This window comes from Choloepus didactylus, chromosome 10 (assembly GCF_015220235.1).
Source record: "Choloepus didactylus isolate mChoDid1 chromosome 10, mChoDid1.pri, whole genome shotgun sequence".
Taxonomy (NCBI): domain Eukaryota; kingdom Metazoa; phylum Chordata; class Mammalia; order Pilosa; family Megalonychidae; genus Choloepus; species Choloepus didactylus.
In genome coordinates, this window is record NC_051316.1 from 2096729 (window position 1) to 2116045 (window position 19317).

Below are 19317 nucleotides of genomic sequence, written 5' to 3' on the forward strand. Positions count from 1 at the left end.
TTCTCTAGAAGCTATTATTTTATCATTATCTCCAAAGCTCAAGGCTGCATTTTCACTACAGATTTCAATTCTTGTTCCTCTCTGCCTTACAAAAGTTCAGTCCCCCCCCTCTTTTTTTGCCTGTTGTTTTACACCACTGGTAATGTCTATATTAAGAAATCCTCCCCCTCAGAACCACATGGTATTAGTGTCCAGAAACACTTGATCTTTCATTTAGGTGCAACTCTAGCCTGTAAGTGCTCAGAGTTTGGCAATAGATCCTCCAGGGGTCAGTTGTATCTGGGGAAACACTTTGCATGTGCACTGGTCAACTGCAAGGGACACACATTGTTTCTCTGTGGCTTTTGGACCCTGTGCCTGCATGTACACAGGTTTCTGAGTAACAGAAGTGGATGGCTCTGTGGTCAATGACTGTGTTAAACTGAGCTACCAGGCAAGTGCTGTGTAACTCAAGCTGTGTGGACCATGCATACGGTAAAAGTCTGGATTGGCATGCCTGGGCTGCCCCACTCTCCTACCTATGTATGGGTTTTTTTCCTTTGATTCTGCATTTGTGGATCTTTCTCCAGTCTTGGTCATCTCCCAATGTTCCAAGTTAGTTGAATCTGTCCTTTTAATTAACTCTCTTTAAGGAGAAACATTCTCATGGATTTCTTATGCCATCATGGATGACATCCTGTGTTCATATTCTAAAACTTCTTAGTTATCTATTTAGTTAGCCTAGTCTTTTGTTATGAAAACAAAAAGATTGTGGTGGGATTATTGGTCTACGGTAATTTGTGGTATTTGGAAGGACCTATGTCTGGTGCAACATACACAGAATTGTAAATTAGAAAAATTGGCATTAGGATAAGGGTAGAGAAAACTTTTGAGAGTTACAATAAAGCCAAGTGAGAAATGCTCATAAATGCCCACTCAGGAATACTCTCAGTATAATTTTGTTTTTGCTTTTGTTTTTTGTTGTTGTTGTTGTTTTTTAGTTTCCTTTCATGATATCTTGTATTGTTTTGATGGTGAATAAATACTCATTCTTGGCCCACATGCTTGGATGAGGAATCTACTGCTAATGGATTTTTCCATTTATTCAATATGCATATTAACTGTCCTTTCATTTTGTCATTTACAAACTGTTAAAAGGATGAAATTTAAATTAATACTATTTCACAAATATAAAACCAGTGTAACCCAAAACATTAAATGGTATGTCATATTACCATCAACCCAGAGTGACTTCTTGGCCCATTCTATAGTACATTCTCTGACATCCCCTTCCCAAAGGCAACTAGCAGTCTGTGCATTTATTCATTTATTTTGCCATAGGTTCATTTATCCTCTACATGTTTGTATAAATTATGTCATGTAAAGTTTACTCTTTCATGCATGGCCCTTTATTCAAACTGAAATTAATGTTTTTGCATGTTCCTTAAAAATTCGGTGTGATATTGTATTTTATATATACTCACAATATATTTGCCAATTTTCCTTCATGGATGTCTGCACTATATCCACTTATAAGTTATGAGAAAAATTATTATTGGTACTCAAAAAATTATTTTTGGACATAAATTTTCCATCATCTTGACTAAACTGACACATATAAAATGATATAACATCTCACATGATCATACAAATGCATGGGAGTTTAAGTTAAGCAATGCAGACCATCATTTGCTGTTGTCAGACTTGTTAATTTTAGACATTCTGGAGGTATTCAGTCAATATAGATGTAGTTTTAATTAGGATTTCCCATGGGACACATTCTGAGCCATTAAACAATTCTACATGAATATAAATGACTTAATTTTGCAGCATGTATTATTTTACCACATTTAAACAATCTGGGAGTCAGAAAAGCAATCAAAGAAAAAAAATTTAAATGCATTTTTGGATTGAATTATAATCAGAATACAATACATCAACATTTTTAAATTAAAATAAATCATTGCAAGGCTGAAATTTATAACTGCTTAAACTAGAAAAGGAGGAATGTCAAAAGAAAATGAAAACAGATAAAAGTGATTCTACAAACAGTAGAAGGTATAAAATAGAAAGAAAAGAATAAAATTCAATAATAAGACAAAATAGGAAAACAGAAAGAAAAAGTGAAGGAAAAAAATCCCAGAAGAGTATCTTTGACATGATCATCCAATTTGGCTAATTCCTACCTATACTAATCATGAACATAAAAGAATGCAAATACAGTAAATACATTGACCAATATCAAGAATCAAATATGGAGGTTGTGCAAAAAAAGAATGAAATATATTAATACTTAGACATGGACTACAGTTAATTCAAACTGCTTCTTGGCAAATATTGTCTCCAAAATCAATATAATGGAAAGAAGTAACAGAATTAGTTGTTAAGGAAATATTTGAAATTTAAATGAAAATTAAAACTTTAGAATTTTTGCATTCTCCACATTTGCATGTCACCTTCCAAATACTTGAAGAATTCCCTTATCACATTGTTTGTCATATTAATGCATGTGATTTATTTTGGTACTATATAATGAAATATGTCATAATCATAAGATCTGTATCACTCTTTGAATCAATATTCTCCAGATGAACAATTCTTGCTGTTACAAATTCAATGATGGTTAGGAGACCATTTCAAATGTTAAATAGATCAATGGTTTTAAATTTAGCAGAATGTGAAAATTCTTCAATAGGATTGCAGATTTCACGTTGCAACTACTTTTAGGGAACCACCAAGTGTTGAGAGTTGATGTAGTATTACAGATGAGTATAAATTATTATATAACCATGCTAATGCAATACTTTGTTCTGCTCATGCAGATAAATTATCTTCACTATGGTCTTTCATGGATGATACAGAAAGAGGCTGCAATGCTACAGCTGTCTACTTTCAGGTGGTACCTACATATAATGAAAAATTGTGTGTAAACCAGGACTGAGATTTCTCACATCTTGAAAGTTATTATTTATCTTAGTCTCCCATCTATTTAAGTCTTTCTTGCTATATTGGATGGGAAGGAAGGCCCTTGCAGGGCCCCCATGAAGACCAGTTTGTCAATAACTGTAAAGAAAGCTGTACATTTAAATTAGGAAGACAGACATTCTGATCAAAAATAGGCACACATAGTAAGTGCCCTTTTAGGGAAGTACTGCAGTGAGACCCTAGACTGATCACCTGAGATGGGTAATCCAGACTGGGGTTATCTTGTCTCCATCAATCAGTCACTGAAACCTGTCTTTAATTCTAAAAGAAGAAAATCACACCTGTAGCATGTAGGTAATGTGGAAAAAGGAAAGTTCATTGGATGTCCATTGACTGGGTCACTATATATATAGCTTGGATCTCGAATTTTTGGCCATTTTTATATGCAACATTTTAGAAAATCCAAACAGGAAACAAGTATCATCCTGAAGCCTGGATAGTAAGGCCTCAATAATTTGAATTCATGGAAACAACTAAACCAAACCTGGAGAAAGTGTCAATTGCAGTCAGTTTTACACTCTGGATGTGATGAGAGGCCTAATGTAGTCTATCTACTAAGATTGTCCTAGCCCATTGGATAAGGAATCTGTCCCTGGGCAGGGTCTGGCAGATGAGACAGATTTTTTCATTCTGTTCCAGATCTTCTGATGATAATGACAGTCCATGCATGCAGGCTCAGGTTGGGATCATGGATGTCCTCTTGTGGATCCAGGAGATGACAGATTGTACATCCACTTGCACATCAACTTGCTCTATGGTGGATGGCAATTCTGTCTCTGCATTTAGCTGAGAAGCATGGTCTGTCAGTTATATTCTGCTCATCAGCATAGGTTTCTTTCTGTTGAGTATTCACATGGATAACCAAAAGTTTATTAAAGAGAAGAAATTACGTTCATCCATACATCTTGTCCCCACAGGGGACCTTATTTTTTATGCCACTCAGAGGCTTTCCAGTCAGCTTAAAAAATAGCCAGGTTGATGTGATTATCCATGGGTCACTGAAAACATAGCTGGGTAAGTTCATAATCTTTCTTTTGTCCACTAAAATGGCTCCACCTGCAGCAATTCCTCATAGGGATTTTAGGCAAAGTCTAGCAGATAATTCATTATCATTTATACATTAAGTCATAGGGGACATACAATGAAGATTTTAGTGGCCCAAAAGGACCCACAAATAGTTGAGTTTGGGCAAATGTTCTGAAACCTGAAAGAATAGTTTCACCTTCCCTTATAATGCTGCCTGTATCTAAAAGGTATACAAAAGTCTATTTACCCCTCCTTTCCCCTTTGATGCCTAACCTTAGCACACAACCTTCATTGCCTTTGGAAACAGTCATTATAGGTTTCCTGTGATTAGCAGTATTTATAAAGAGCTCATGTCTTCAAAAATGTTACCTGTGAAACTAGTAAACAGAATTTGTTTGATGTTAAGGCTCAAGAGAGCATCTGAGAGTCCCATAAATTCCATAAATTTATGAAAAAGAATTATAAATACCTTACTATTCTATTTTCCTTTTCTCTTTCTTTAGGGTTATTTCTGGTTATCTTTGGATTAGGAATACATGCCTGATACCCACTTGCAGGTATGGAGAGTTGTTCTCTAATGGATTTTTCCATTTATTCAATGGCCATGCTGAGACTCATTTAGCACCTCTATCTTCTGACAAGCTTTTGAGTGTCTCACCCATAGATCTTTTAAATTATATATCTTAAGAATAGGGCTAGCTGTTTTCTCCACTACTAACCTGAAAGGTTACTATAAAATTTCAAATAAGGAAGAATAAATGAAAAGCCTCCATTAAAATACCTATAACCAAAGACACACACATAAATGTATCCCTAGGTGCAATACATAGATATAGATGTATGAAAGATAAAAAGCTAGATAAGGTCAATATATACCCCAACTGTAAAGGTTAAGTTCATGTGTCATTGTGGGTAATAATGGTATCCAGTTGTTCGGTCAAGCAAACACTGGCCTGGTTGTTACTGTGGGGATATTTCATGGATTCACTTCATCAGTAAGTGATGGCATCTACAATCACTCAACTACATTCAACTCAAAGGGACTTCGTATGATACATCATTACATTGTAATATAATTACAATAAATGTATGTATTTATTAGGTATTTTTCCCTCTTAGAATGTAAAATTCATGAGCATTTTGTAGTAAAGTGTGATTACTATATTTACACTCCCTCTAGGTGTGGCTGGAGCAAAACAGATGCTCAAAACTCCTATTTTGAAATGGAATAGATAGAAAGAAAATTCAATTTATGCCTTAATTTGCAAATTGTTGAAACTTTTCTCAATATGCCAAAATTATATGTAAAAACAGTAAAATAGCCATTAATAAAGACAAGGCTTAAATTTCAATGCCTAATAAATTATCCAAGGTCTGTGGAGGTCACTGTAGTCTCTGGGATACATTGTTTTAGGGCATGTGTGTACACAGACAGAAATAACTTTTGAGATGTAATTATCTCTAGTTGTTAATGCACTTAACTTTCACTGTGCCATACATTTTTCACAAAAGAATTATCCACACCTAAAATGTATAATGACTTAATCATAGAAAACACACCCAATACTTCATGATGAGCAATTCCCAAAGAAGTGAGAGCATGGTGTGAAATTTTGACTGGAAAATCCATGAAAATCATCATTTGAAGTGCAGAACTATGCTGTAGTACTATTCCAATGACAGAAATGTGTGAGCAAAACACACTGAAAGTAATTTTACCAGTGTGGACATTGTCAAAATAGCATTAATTTATATACATTTAGGCACATTTTGATAAAACTCACTTTTATATTATCAGAATAAATATTATGTCTTCAAATTGAGTGAGGTATAAGCAGACAACTGTGAATAATATGGTTGAATTCAACTTATTTTCCAAAATTTCATTTAAGAGAATTCGTATTTAATGAAAAAATATGGTGCTCCTGATACATTAACTTGAGAACTTCCAGTTTTATTTGTTTCTACCAGATGTAATGGGGTTAACAAATATCAACATAAATAGGAAATGATAGGTTGTGTTGATGAACTAGTTGCCATTAGCAATACATGGAACTTAAATTATTTTTGTTTTTGTTATTACATGAAGTTAACTAGCTCCCCTAGGGTCCAACTTAAAACTTTTTCTCTTTTAATAGATTTCACTCAACTCATTGAAATCTCCGCTTTGGATTTAAAGCACCAGGCAAATGATATTTATTTATGTATGCTACCCTGAGGATAATTAAGGAAAGGAATAAGGAGAATGCCAATAATTTGTAAACTATAGTTAATCATGTAAAATCAGGGGAACAAGTTTTTCTTACCTTTGGTCATAGCCATGTCATTCTTTTCAACATAACTTCGTGGAGTTCAATAGAACCTTTCCAAGATAATTGTGTTAAATATGTTGAGTTCTAGTGATTGTCAAGTGTGCATAGCCCTTATGCTATCTATTTTTAGCTGGAGATTTGGCAGTTTGACTCTTCAAAGAAAATCCATTTATCAGTAACAAGTAGAGACCACAGTATGAATAAAGATATATCCTAATATAAACTGGTAAATATTTAAAAGGTTCTTCTCTTTCTAAGCTCTCTTCTTCCTTCCTCAATCACCAAGTTTACATTTTGTGTTCTTGCACACTCTCTTGCTCTCTCTGTTCCTTTGCCCTGTAAATCATACAGCATGTTCACTTTGTGCTGTGTGAGTGCAAGCAGGAAAGCAAGCAGTGCGTAGAGTTAGTGGTTCATATGTTTGTGAAGCAGGATGTAGAAAAAGCCTTTTCCGTATATGTCAATGTAGAGATGACACAAAAACAGAAATATCAGGCAAAACTAAGAGGAAGGAACATAAAAGGAACAAGAGAGAAGATAGGGTACAGGGAGTTTAATTGACTTTGTGCAAACATAAAACTCGATGTTTTCATTTTTGTTCCTCAGTGTTTCTATAATCTCATAAATATTACTTTGTTTTATTTTAATTGTGTTTACTTACTGTTATTTTGTTAATAATTGCACACTTTAGTGCATGTGTGGTGTGTAAGTTATTCTGCAATTTATATAACCAGACTTCTCCCAGTTAAATTCAGGCTGGTAAATTTAACTCAAGAATTTTTTATATCAAACATTAAATGGATCACCATATGTATTCTCCATGTATGAAACATAAGGCCATAAAGGCAATTTTATCAACACTTAAAATTGATAAAATGCCTGGTTTTGAAATAACTGGATCACATTCTGTAAAAGAATTACTAGAAGCTTTAAACTTTGATTGTTGGGTTACTTATATTCTGCTAATTAATATTGAGGTGATGAAAAATAGTCAAAGTGCTTAAATGTTGTGTATTATTCCATTTTTATGGTATGAATAGTTTTTTCCCTTAGAGACAAGGTATGGAAAATAATCATTTCACTTGATTAAACTTTAAATATAATATAATTTTTGATTTTCAGTGTATTACAATGGGAAGTAAATTACTTTCAACCACCATTTTCTCTTCCTGTAATGTTGAGCATGTGGTTTATCTGAGCCTAAAAAAATAATGTGATTAAATATGGAGGAGTATTCTGTAATATTTAGAAATAGTTCATAGAAGTTAGTATAATTATCAGCTTTGAATCCAAAAGTTATAGTATAATTTTTCAAAAACAGGTAAGTGTATAATATATACCTTAATTTGTAGGAGTATGTAGTACTTCTCCAATGTATAAAGTGAAATATTTGTCCAATGAAAGTTTACCAATGCAATGCAATAATCATTTGATATCAGGGTTGTAGTTCATGTAAAATGGAATTCATTAAACTCCTAGTTTTCATGCAAAATTATTTTTGTTTATCCTTCTCCTAATTTAAAATAGCATATTTCAATGGCCAGAATGGAACATGAGAATTCCAGCACTATCATTGACCTCATCCTGGTGGGATTTTCCAATCTCCCTCAGGCTGAGATCCCCCTCTTCTTCATCTTCCCACTTGGCAACCTGGTAAATCTCTTTGTAAACACAGCCCTCATCTCCTTTCTGGTTTTTGATTTCTGTCTCCAGATACCTGTGTATTACTTCTTCTGTCATCTAGCCTTTCTCAACACAGTTTTTTAGCACACTTGTGGTCCCCATGATGCTCCTTAACTACTTGTCATCCAGAAAAGTTATCTAACTTCTGCCTTGCCAAAACCTACATCCATCATTCCTTGAGGCAACTGTGTGCTTTATGCTTGCAGTGATGGCTGTGGATTGCTGGATGGCCATTTGTTACCCACCAAGATACCTGCTCATCATGAACACTTCTGTGTGTCTGGCTCTGACTCTGGCTCTGGGGACCTGGACCATCAGCTTTTTTGCCTCAATAATGCCTCTTTACTTCATAATCATTCCATTTTGTAGTCTTTATTTTATTGACTATATTTTCTGTTAGCTTTCCATCATTCTTCACATGTTCTGCAGTGTTACCACCCTGCAGGAGACCATAAAGATGGTAGGAGGTGCTGTAGTGGTGTTACTCCCTTTTGTCTTCATTATCCTCTCATATATTCACATCCTAGTGTCCATAATCAGAATAGAATCAATGAAGGGCAGGAGAAAAGCTTTTTCCACCTGTACTCCCCTTCCCCTGATTGCTGTGACCATATGTTTTGAAACCAGATTGATCAGGTTCATGAGACCCAAGTGTCTGTAGTCAGCATAGGGTGACAAATTTATCTCCTTGTTCTATGCTGCCATCATCACTGTGCTGAATCCTTTCATTTACAGCCTGAGGAACAAGGAAGTGAAGGGGGCCATGTGAAGAGTCATGAAGAGATACCAAAAAGCCAACAAATCTCATAATAGAATCTTTAAAGGTTAAAGACAATGCTTCTTCATTAGGTTTATATCCAAATAACATGAGCCTAAGATCTAAGACTAGAATTTATGATTCTGTGTACTTTAAGATGAAGATGGCCATCAATTTAAAAAAAATTCCCCAAGTGTTTCCCATTTAGGTTTTTATTCTCAATAAATGAACAATTATGGATATCAGTTTACTAACTGATAAAATATTGCCATGTCAGCTCAATCTCATTTTTATAACTCAGCCATGCTAATATCTTTGTCATATCTTGCAGTCATTACTTTTACAATGCATTCATACCTACTTCTTAATCCTTTTTAAAGCTCTCAAATTTTGTTTGTGCCCTTCGCTTATCCACCAGTCAGAACTGATTTGTAGGTGATGTCAACTTAAAGATGTCAGGTTTAGCTCTCTTCAGGGGTGAAAAGGTGGAAAGGCAATGTAAAATCTGAAATATATGCATTTTACCAAAAGAAAATATCTTTTATTTTGCTGTTGAGCATGTTGTAAAAATGTAGAATCCAGTTCTCACTTTTTTCATTTAATTTTTTGCTTTGTGGTGATTAATTTTTGTAAGGGGATAAGAGTTTCTTTAATATAAGGATATTCCTCAGAGTTATTTAAACTTCAACTATATCATTATAGTAGTTTAGTTATGTGAGTGAATATTAACCATCATAACATGTAATAAACTCTATACTTATTTGACTATTAGTTAAAATATATTTGTAATTATGATTTATTAAGGAACTCATATAGAAATGAGTTTAATATTGATGATTTTTAAGGCAAGCTACATATTTTATTCCAGGTTAAACCACATAGTAGGTATATTTTTTGAGTAAGTAACTTCAACTTACTGTACTTCAACTTTTCCATTTGAAAAAATCAAAAAAGTTAATACATGTTATTGAGAATCTGAAACACTTGTAATACAATTGGAACATAGCAAAGGATTAACTAACACTATAGGCTATCATTTTCAAGATTCTATTTAATTGAGAATTAAAATTTTTGTGATATATTTTACAGTTTATAGATAGAAAAGAAGTATGTGGCAATTTCACTAAATAGACAATTTTTCAAAACTGTTTTTGCTACATCTATTGGTTTCAGTTTGCCCTTGGAAGCAGAAATTCCTCTTTCCAAGGTCATGTGGTATACTCAGAATAGTTTAAAGGATCTACTCTCATATTTTGGAAACATGATTTCCAAGAAAGTTAATGTCTTCAGACAACCCAGCCTACTTGTGCTTGGATGGACGACTACAGTAAATTTCTATTTTGGAGACCTGTGATATTACTTGAAAAAGATGTAATGCCAAATATCCAAGGAACACATGTTCCTCTGTCTTATAATTTTATTATATTCTGACTTTGTTTAATATTAGGAAAACAAGAATGTAACAAAACCTCTTAGTGTGGAGTGATGCAAAAGAGGCCTGATTCGTAATATACCTGCAAGTACTAGGCCTGTGTTATAACTTTGTTCAAACATGCAGGATTGGCTTTCTACACCAGAGGTTGTGTTAATATTTCAGTGCCTGTGTCTCATGGCTTTTTGTAAGGCTACACTGTCACTGTGATCCAAAGTGTTTCTGCATTACAAACACAATTTTATAAATGGTACCACATTCTGCTTTCTTTTATCACTGCTCTAGCCATCTAAGCATCCTGAGAATGGTTTGTAGGAGAAACAACACTGCATGTGACATAAGAAGGCATGAATCAAATTTTAATGCAATCATAAATGTGTAAACATTTAGGACTTTTTATTTAACATGAACCTGAGGACTAAACTTCCTTAAGTCTTAGTTACTGCAAAGTAATTTCTGTGGTTCTAATGAATCCTTGTCTCCTGACAAACAGCCCCAAAGTAACAATATTGTGTGAGATGGTAGTAGCAATCCAGTGAAACTGGAAATGATCTATATGCAATTAAAATAATGTTTTTTTCCAATATTGTATAAAATTAGGAATGTATTCAAAAATATCATTTTTAAATAGCTTCAGGTAAATTGCTTGTAAATGAAGAACTATGGTTAAATGTAAATTAATGGTAAATCTAAATAAAATTCACTGTTTCAGAGAGGGCTTCCTGGCCTCCACTCTTCCATTTTCATCTTATGTTTAATGTTACCAACTTCCAAAGTAAAATTTCTCTAGAGTAAAACTGTATCTATTCTCCAGAACTCCTCATTATTTTTTATGGCTCCAGCCTCAAATAGGAAACTCAGAATATTTTGGTTTAATGTATTGAATTACATAATCTGTTAAAAGCCTTGGGGAACAAACATAACTTTGATTAAAACTTACAATTCAATTGAGTATGTACCTGATTATTTCACTCTCTCTTTTGTTTTCACAATTATTTTGCCCCATACCAGAAATAAATGTTGACTGTTGACAATACATGGAGGCAGATTGGCTAAATAATTTTGCAAACCATTATTAGAAACCATGGGAAAGAATGCAAATGGCCATGGGAGTATAATTAAATAAAGACAATGTTGAGAGAAGTCAATTTCCCTAAGGATTAATTATGAGAAACTTGCACATGTACAAATAGAGATAACATATTTAGAGGTTTAAATTTGATGCCAGGCCTTTGTACAGTTTGACTCTTTGAGATGACTTAAATGGTTAAATAAGTTACATAAAAATTAGTCCCCTTAAGTAGTTCCTTTCTAACTTAGAAAAAGGCCAGGCTTGTGTGAACACATATGTATGCTTTTGCATGTGTTCATGTGTGTATTTGTGTTTGAATGATTATGTGTGTGGACATGTTTGTTAAAGAGAGAAATGAACCTAATTATTAAATCTTTTTTGTAGACTCTAATTGAGTTCAATTTTAATGCATTACCAAGTACTTGGAAGCATCATATATTTTAGTGTCTTTTAACACTGCAGTCTAAATTAGAAGGAATATCTGGCTCTCAGGAATAATAATGATTACTCACTACATATAATGGATTATATGTCCTTTCTTACTTTCAGTTTCATTTGGAAATAACATTGCCAGAACTGTTTGTCTCTACTGGAATATCTTTGCTCTTGAATGCCATTCCTTATTGAATTTCTCTTATTAAATACAACAATTTGTAAACAAAATCTGATCTAATTGCATCAGCATTTCCTGGAATTGAGAGGCTCCAAAAGATATGTAGGACCATCCAGTTGAAAATGATGGTGAAATCAGATGCACTGGAGTGCTGTGGCTCCATAGAATTATTGAACAAATAGCAAAAATAGAGCATTGTAGTATCTGGGTGAGAGTCCATGCAGTCCTCTCCCTCAACTGGATGTCATTGTTTAGAGCCACCCTGCATTCCAAAGTGGGTCACTGGACCTGTTCCAAAGGGAGCAAATTAATCATATACTGGGGTTCCTGTTTGTCAGGAGCAATCTATAGGGTGGCAGCCTAAAAGACTGAAAAAGGAAGCTCCTCTAACTCTCCTGCCCAGAGCTTGCCATTCAGGCAAATGATGGAAAACAAGTGAAAGTGGCCTGGAGCAATGTATTACCTGCTTTAAGTCATACAATAGAATATCCAAGAGGAAGAGAAAGTCTACCTCATAGGTATTAGAGAGGCTATTGAAATTACTGTAGAAGAAGCAATTCCTAAGGCCTCAAGGTAGCATAAGCCCCAGACATGACACAGTCTCAGAGTAGATGAAGTGGCCCCTGAAATTCACATTTTCCTTGGGTTAATCTACTTGATAAGAGGGCTAATCTCTGGGGGATGGCACCAGTCAAAGCCATTTTGCAAAGACTGGGAAAGTAATTTCTGACATTGGTTTGTTTGTTTTACTTAGTTCTTGGCACTCAAGGAAATCTCAATCATATCACTAACTGGGTACAAACTTAAAGATTAGATAAGCTAGGGACAAAACCCTAGAGATACTAGTTTAAAATATTAAAATTTATATCATTGTAGTCATGTCTGTGGATGATGGGGTGGTCAGCAGGTAGTTCATTGGTGCTCTTGGCTTTGTTTTTTCAATGCCTTGTCTCTCCCTGGAAGAGGAGGGAGGCTTCAATGTCAGGCACATCCCCTGCAGTCACAGTTCTGAGCTTGAAGTTGCTAGGATTTCCCTCAAAGTTGTGTTCTGAGGAATCTCAGATGTTTGCTTCAGCTCCTAGAATGAACTCAGCAGATCAGCCCATGAAAACTTCTGTATTCAAAGGAAAGGATTTGTCAGAAAGCAACACCTATTATCCTGGGCTTGGCCACAAGATGAGGATGGGTAGTGGAAATCCTGTAATCTGAAAAGCAGACTGAAATGTGAGAAGGAACCTGAAGATGGGTAATGGAGAGAGGTATAACATTTCAGTTCCCCAATCTAGAAATGTTAGTAGGAACCAACAACAAATTAGTAGACAGAAGACCAAGGACCAGAGTACCCAGATGAAGATTGTTCAAAAAAAAAAAAAAAAAAAAAAAAGAAAAAGAAAAAAGAATGGTTATTATTATTACACATCAACAGCTACATGATAGTCCATGCACATTAGGGGGGGGGAAGTACATTTTACAAATATTCAAAATTGGAACTCAAGCTTATCAATTTCCAGCTTATTTTGAAGTCTTAAACTGGTCAGAATTATTCTGGAGCCAAATTTAGTGAGCCGCCATCACCAAGTGCTCTTCCTACACCACCAAGCCATTGCATTCCTGATTCCTTTAATACTTGTGCTGAGGAAATATTGACATTTCAACTTAAAACCTTACTTAAATGACTATAAATTGGGAAAGCACTAAATTTAAGCATCACATTTAAGACTAGTTGTCATTTGGTCTGAAACAGATTCTTTATGGAATTAATCTATTTGTGTAAAACTGCTAATGTAGAAAATAGAATTCATCACAATTGTTTTGTGTTGTGGATACATACAATGTTGTAAATTTCATCTAAGTTGTCTAGTTTGTTTTCATGCAGTTGCTCATTGTGTCCTCTTATTATCTCCTTTATCTCTTCAGGGTCAGTAGTTATGTCCCCACTCCCATTTATGACTTTCATTATTTGCATCCTCTATATTTTTATGTTTGATAACCTAGCTAAGTGTCCATTGACTTTGTTGATTTTCTCAAAAACCAACATCTGACTTTGATGATTCTATTGTTTTCATGTTCTCAATTTCATTTATTTTTGCTCTAATATTTGTTATCGATTTCCTTCTGTTTGCTTTGGGGTAAGTTTGCTCTTCTTTATCTAGTTCTTCTAGGTGAGCTGATAATTCCTCAATTTTTGTTCTTTTGTCTTTTTTTATTATATATATTTAGGGCAATAAATTTCCCTCTGATCACTGTCTTTGCTGCATCCCATGAGTTTTGATATGTTGTGTTCTAATGTTATTTGCTCTCAGATAGTTACTGATTTCTCTTCTAAATTCTTCCTTGACCCACTCTTTGAATGTGTTGTTTAGCCTCCATATATTTGTGAATTTTCCAGGCTTCTGCCTGTTACTGATTTCCAGATTCATTCCATTATATCTGAAAAGTATTTTGCATAATTTTCTTATATTTATTGAGACTTGCTTTGGGAACCAACATGTGTTCTATCGTTTGATCCATGAGCACTTGGAAAAATGTATATCCTGCTGCTTTGGTGTACAATGTTCTGTAAATATCTGTTAAGTCTAATATATTTATCACATTATTCAAAATCTCTGTTTCCATATTGATCATCTGTCTAGATGTTCTATCTATTGATGAGAGTGGCATACTAAATTCATCAACTATTGTAGAGGTGTCTACTTCTCCCTTCAGTGTTGCCAGTGTTTGCCTCATGTATTTCAGGGCACTGTGACTTGGTACAAAAAATGTATGATTCTTATGTTTTCTTGATGAAATGCCCCTTTTATTAATAGCCAGTGTCTTTGTCTCTTTTAATTGATTTACATTTGAAGCATAGTTTGTATGATGTTAGTATAGCTACCACTGCTCTTTCCTGGATATTGTGTTGGTGAAATTTAATTTTCCAGCCTTTCACTTTCAACGTATTTTTGTCTTTGGTTTTAAAGTGTGTCTCTTGTAGGTGGCAGATAGATGACTCCTGTTTGTTAATCCATTCTACCCATCTGTGTCTTTTTATTGAGTTTACTCCATTAACATTTAATGTTACTACTCTAAAGGCAGTAATCTACAGTTTTGTCTTTTGGATTTTATATGTCATATCATTGTTTCCTCTCTTTTTACCCTTACTGAGAATATTCTTTTCTACTCTCTTCTCCAAAACTCTCTCTCATTTCTTTTCCTATCTACCTTTAGTGCTCCAATTATAATTTCTTGTAGAGTCAGTCTCTTGTTCACAAATTCTCTCTGTGTTTATTTGTCTGAAAACATTTTAAACTCTCCCTTATTTTGTAGGACAGTTTTGGTGGATATAGAATTAGTGGTTGGCAGTTTTTCTCTTTCAGTTTCTTAAATATATCATACCAATGTCTTGTCACCTCCATGGTTTCTGCTGATCAATCCACATATAGTATAATCAAGCTTCCCTTTATATGATGGATCAATTTTCTCTTGCTGCTATCAGAATTCTTTCTTTGTCTTTGAAATTTGACAATCTGTTTTATGTCTTTAAATAGGTATATTCAGATATTTTCTGGTATGGTGTATGCTGTGCTTCTTGGATATGTAATTGTATGTCTTTCCTAAGAGTTGCAATACTTTTGGTGATTATTTCTTCCATTATTCTTTCTGCCTCTTTTCCCTTCTCTTCTCCTTTTGGGACACCCGTAACACATATATTTGTGTGTTCTGTGTTGTCATTCATTTCCCTGAGACCCTGTTCAGATTTTTCCATTCTTTTCCCTATCTGTTTGTGTGTGTATCTGTGTGTTTGTGTGTGTGTGATTTCCATTGCCATGCTCTCTTGTTGAATAATTGTTCTTCTTCCTCTTCAATCTGCTTTTTTAATTCTCCACTGCATTTTCCTGCAGTTTTCTATATTCTAAAAAGTAAAAAAAAAAAAAAAAAATCATTTTCATAGCTCATCCCCAAACCCTGATTTTGCCAATCAAGAGCCAGAGTTGCTATCCAGTTCTGTTTGGCCCTGTTTTTGGGGCATAGCTCTTTTCTAGTATACTGACATCAGCCAACTGCAAATACCTCTGCTTTTTCCTCTTTTTCCCAATATGCCCCACCTCCTCTCTGGCTGAGAGACCACCAGATTCCTTTCATGATTTCTCCACTTTTATCTGTGCCCAGACTTTGCATTCAGTGGTCAGAATTTGTTAACTAAATCTGCAATTGGAGTTTGAGCTATTTTTCATTGCTCCTATGAAAGACTGCCTCCTATGAGAGAGGTCCTGAAACCTTATTATGGGGTATATACTTGGAAGATCTAAGAGCAAGGATACAAATGGACATTTGCACACTAGTGTTTATGGTGGCAATATTCATGATTTTCAATGAATGGAGGTGGCCTAAAGGTACCTTGACTGAAGAACAGAATGGTGAACTGTGGTGTATGCATACAATAGATTATTGAGCCACTGCAAGAAGGAAAGAAGCACTTGGACATACTGATTACTATGAAAAAAAGTTTTTTTAATGAATAAGAAAGCATAATAAGAAAAATAAAACATCATGTAAAACCATATAATAGTAGGGTCAGACAACACCACTACCAAGAATCCCATATCCCTAACTTATATCCCCTCTCATACACAATTAGCTTTGGTATACTGTCTTTGTTACACTTAATGGAAGCATATTACAATGTTACTGCTGACAATAGATTCTAGTTTTCTGTGATTATATTTTTCCCCAACACAATCCCCTTTCCAACACTCTGCATGATTGACATTCATTTGTTCTCCCACAAGCAAGAACAGTTTTATATTTGTACATTTATTCAAAATCATTCACCACTCCAGTTTTTACTAAGTTAAACAGACCCTGTCTTTATCTTCTATCTTTACCTCAGGTGTCATTCATACCCCCAGCCCACCTCATTCAGCTTTACTCATGGACATCTTTGTTCAGTGTTGTTACAATATTTCGCTACAATCACAGATTACTATGCTATCTATTTCTGGATCTATACATTCAATCCTACTGAACATTCTGTAGTCCTTCAACATCAAATGCACAGTCCCTACCCTCTTTCTATCTTCTGGTAGCCTGTGTTACCAGCTATTATCTCTCAAAATTTGCTCATTAGTGTTAGTTCATATTAGTGAAACCATAAAGTATTTGTCCTTTTATTCTGGCTCACTTCACTCAACATAATGTCCTCACAGTTCATCCACATTATTGTATCTTCCATGTCTTTGTCCTTTCTTATAGCTTTGTAATATTCCATCATGTGTATGTACCACAGTTTGTTTATCCACTCATCCATTGATGGACATTTGTGCTGTTTCAATCTCTCCATAAGGTGCCCCCATAAGGAAGGAAACCAACACGTCGGAACTGTGTTTATTTAATTCATTTCTTCACAGTATTAACAGTGCTTCATGTTCCATGTACAGAAAGGTTGTCTCTAAGAATTGGAAATTTATCAGTAAAAAAAGTCAATTTCTTTAATTATTCTTGTTGCATTTCCCTTCACAACAGAGGCGTTCTCTTATGGATTCACAGGAACATTGCCACAATCTTTAAATTTACCTGGTCATAGTACAAATATGTCGCCTAGGGACCTGGTCCACACCTCAACAATTACCCACTCATGACCTATAGACCAAACAAAATGTTAACAGGAACAATCGTGTTAGAAATATAGAAGGGAAAAAAACAAAGATACTGTCCAGTCTCGTATCAAACATTGCATTTCTTTATCAGGTATACTTTTCTCTTTCATCTGAATATGTATCAATTAATTCCTTCAGCTCGGTAAATTGGAAAGCTGCTGAACCATCCTTTAGAAAATACATTGCCCAAACTGTGTTTTTTTTTCAGAGTCTCTTCCTGATGAAACTGAGTTCATGAGTTTTAGGAGAGGTGTGCCGATAATTATTGTGCCCCCATCGTGATTACTTTTTCAATGAGAAGTTGAATTTTTCTTTCTTACACTGTATCGAATTCCTTATAAATTTTGTCTATAAACTGCAAAAACACCCAAACATCAACGATCACCACTTTCTAACAAAGCGAAGCACAGTTTCAGAAAGGCAAGTAATCTGAAGTTACCACTTTCCTTCCCCATTGCTCAAGTTTGCATCAATGGGTTACCTTCAAGGCGTTTTTTTTTTTTTTTTTTTAAAGATTTCTAATATTATAAACAGTACTCTTCCTACAGTCCATGGATTTCCCTTGGGGTACTTTTCACTGCTGTCCAGATCTGTGTTTCCTGTTTCCCTCTCTTGTCATCTAGTTACAGAAAAACTACTTCCAACCCTCATAACCACTTTCCAATAGAGGCTTTTCTGCTTTGCCTAGTGGGCAGACTCAGCTAAAGAGCAGGGAATGTGTTACTGAATTTCTCCCATGACTCCACAGAGGAGTCGCTGTAACCCTGTGTGCCCATAGGCAGCAGGAAATCCCAAGTTAACAAAAGTCAGTGAAAAATTCCCACTGGGGCTCGAACCGGTGGAGGAGACAGCATCAGCACAGGCTCCAAAGCGGTTTAGAATTCTAGCAGGGGCTCAGAATGCGCATGTGCAAACGACGCTGTCGCTCATCTGTGTCCCAAAGGAATCTGGTTCCTAAGCAACAGACCTCTAGCCCAATGGCTGCCCTGCGGTCTGAACATGTAAGGGCTCCCCAAGTGTGCAGGTCACGGTGGAGGTGTTGTGGCCTGTGCAGTCAGGAGTAGGCATATGAGGATGATTCTGCAGCCCTGAGGATGACATGCCCCCGGATGGTTGGTGAGATTTTTGACTCTCCCGTTAGCGCGCTGCACTGGTATGCCCGAGGGCAACTTCCAGTGGGTTGTGGGGTAGGCCGAGGCTTAGTGAGGTGCCCCTGCCCTCGCTTGGGCCTGCCATTCTTTTCCAATGGCGCTGATATTACAGTGGATCGTAGACATGCAGCCTAGCACCCCGAATCTCACTTAGGAGAGCTCACTGTGAGGCATGCCCGTGTTCAGTCAATGAACACTCTAGAAGTCAGGGAAACTGGGACAACTGTGACGTGTCTGTCCTCTCCACTGTTTATACCCAGCATGATGATTGGTTCGTGGCTCCCTTAATCGTGGGATTTCTTGCTCTATTAGTGCTTGCCGGATCTCTCCTTCTGGGACTAAAGGCAGAGTGATAACCAAGGTGGTCCCGTGATGCAGAGACCACATGACATGTGGACAGGCTGATGTTTTCTGGGTTGAGATTGTTGCAGGCATGGTTGTGGACAGGGACGGAGACTCCCAGAGGGCCGGCACGAAGGTGGACACTGAATATTTTTCTTTCTCTTTCCAGTCATTTCCATTGCCATTAAGGAATTCCCTGTTCTCAGAGCCAACATACTCTGGCTCTGTCATTGAGTGTGATCCACAAGGAACCGTAAAGGATCACCCCGAGTCCTCCTCTGACCTGCTGCTGGGCATGGCAGAGATTTACTACAGGCGTGGCCCCTGAA

At 35.7% G+C, this 19317-nt stretch overlaps 2 pseudogenes; both read left to right on the forward strand.

The window, feature by feature from the left end:
- Window positions 1-7847: 7847 nt before the first annotated feature.
- LOC119505136 lies at window positions 7848-8814 on the forward strand (annotated as a pseudogene).
- A 4287-nt stretch (window positions 8815-13101) lies between these two features.
- Window positions 13102-13535, forward strand: LOC119505468 (annotated as a pseudogene).
- Window positions 13536-19317: the final 5782 nt, after the last annotated feature.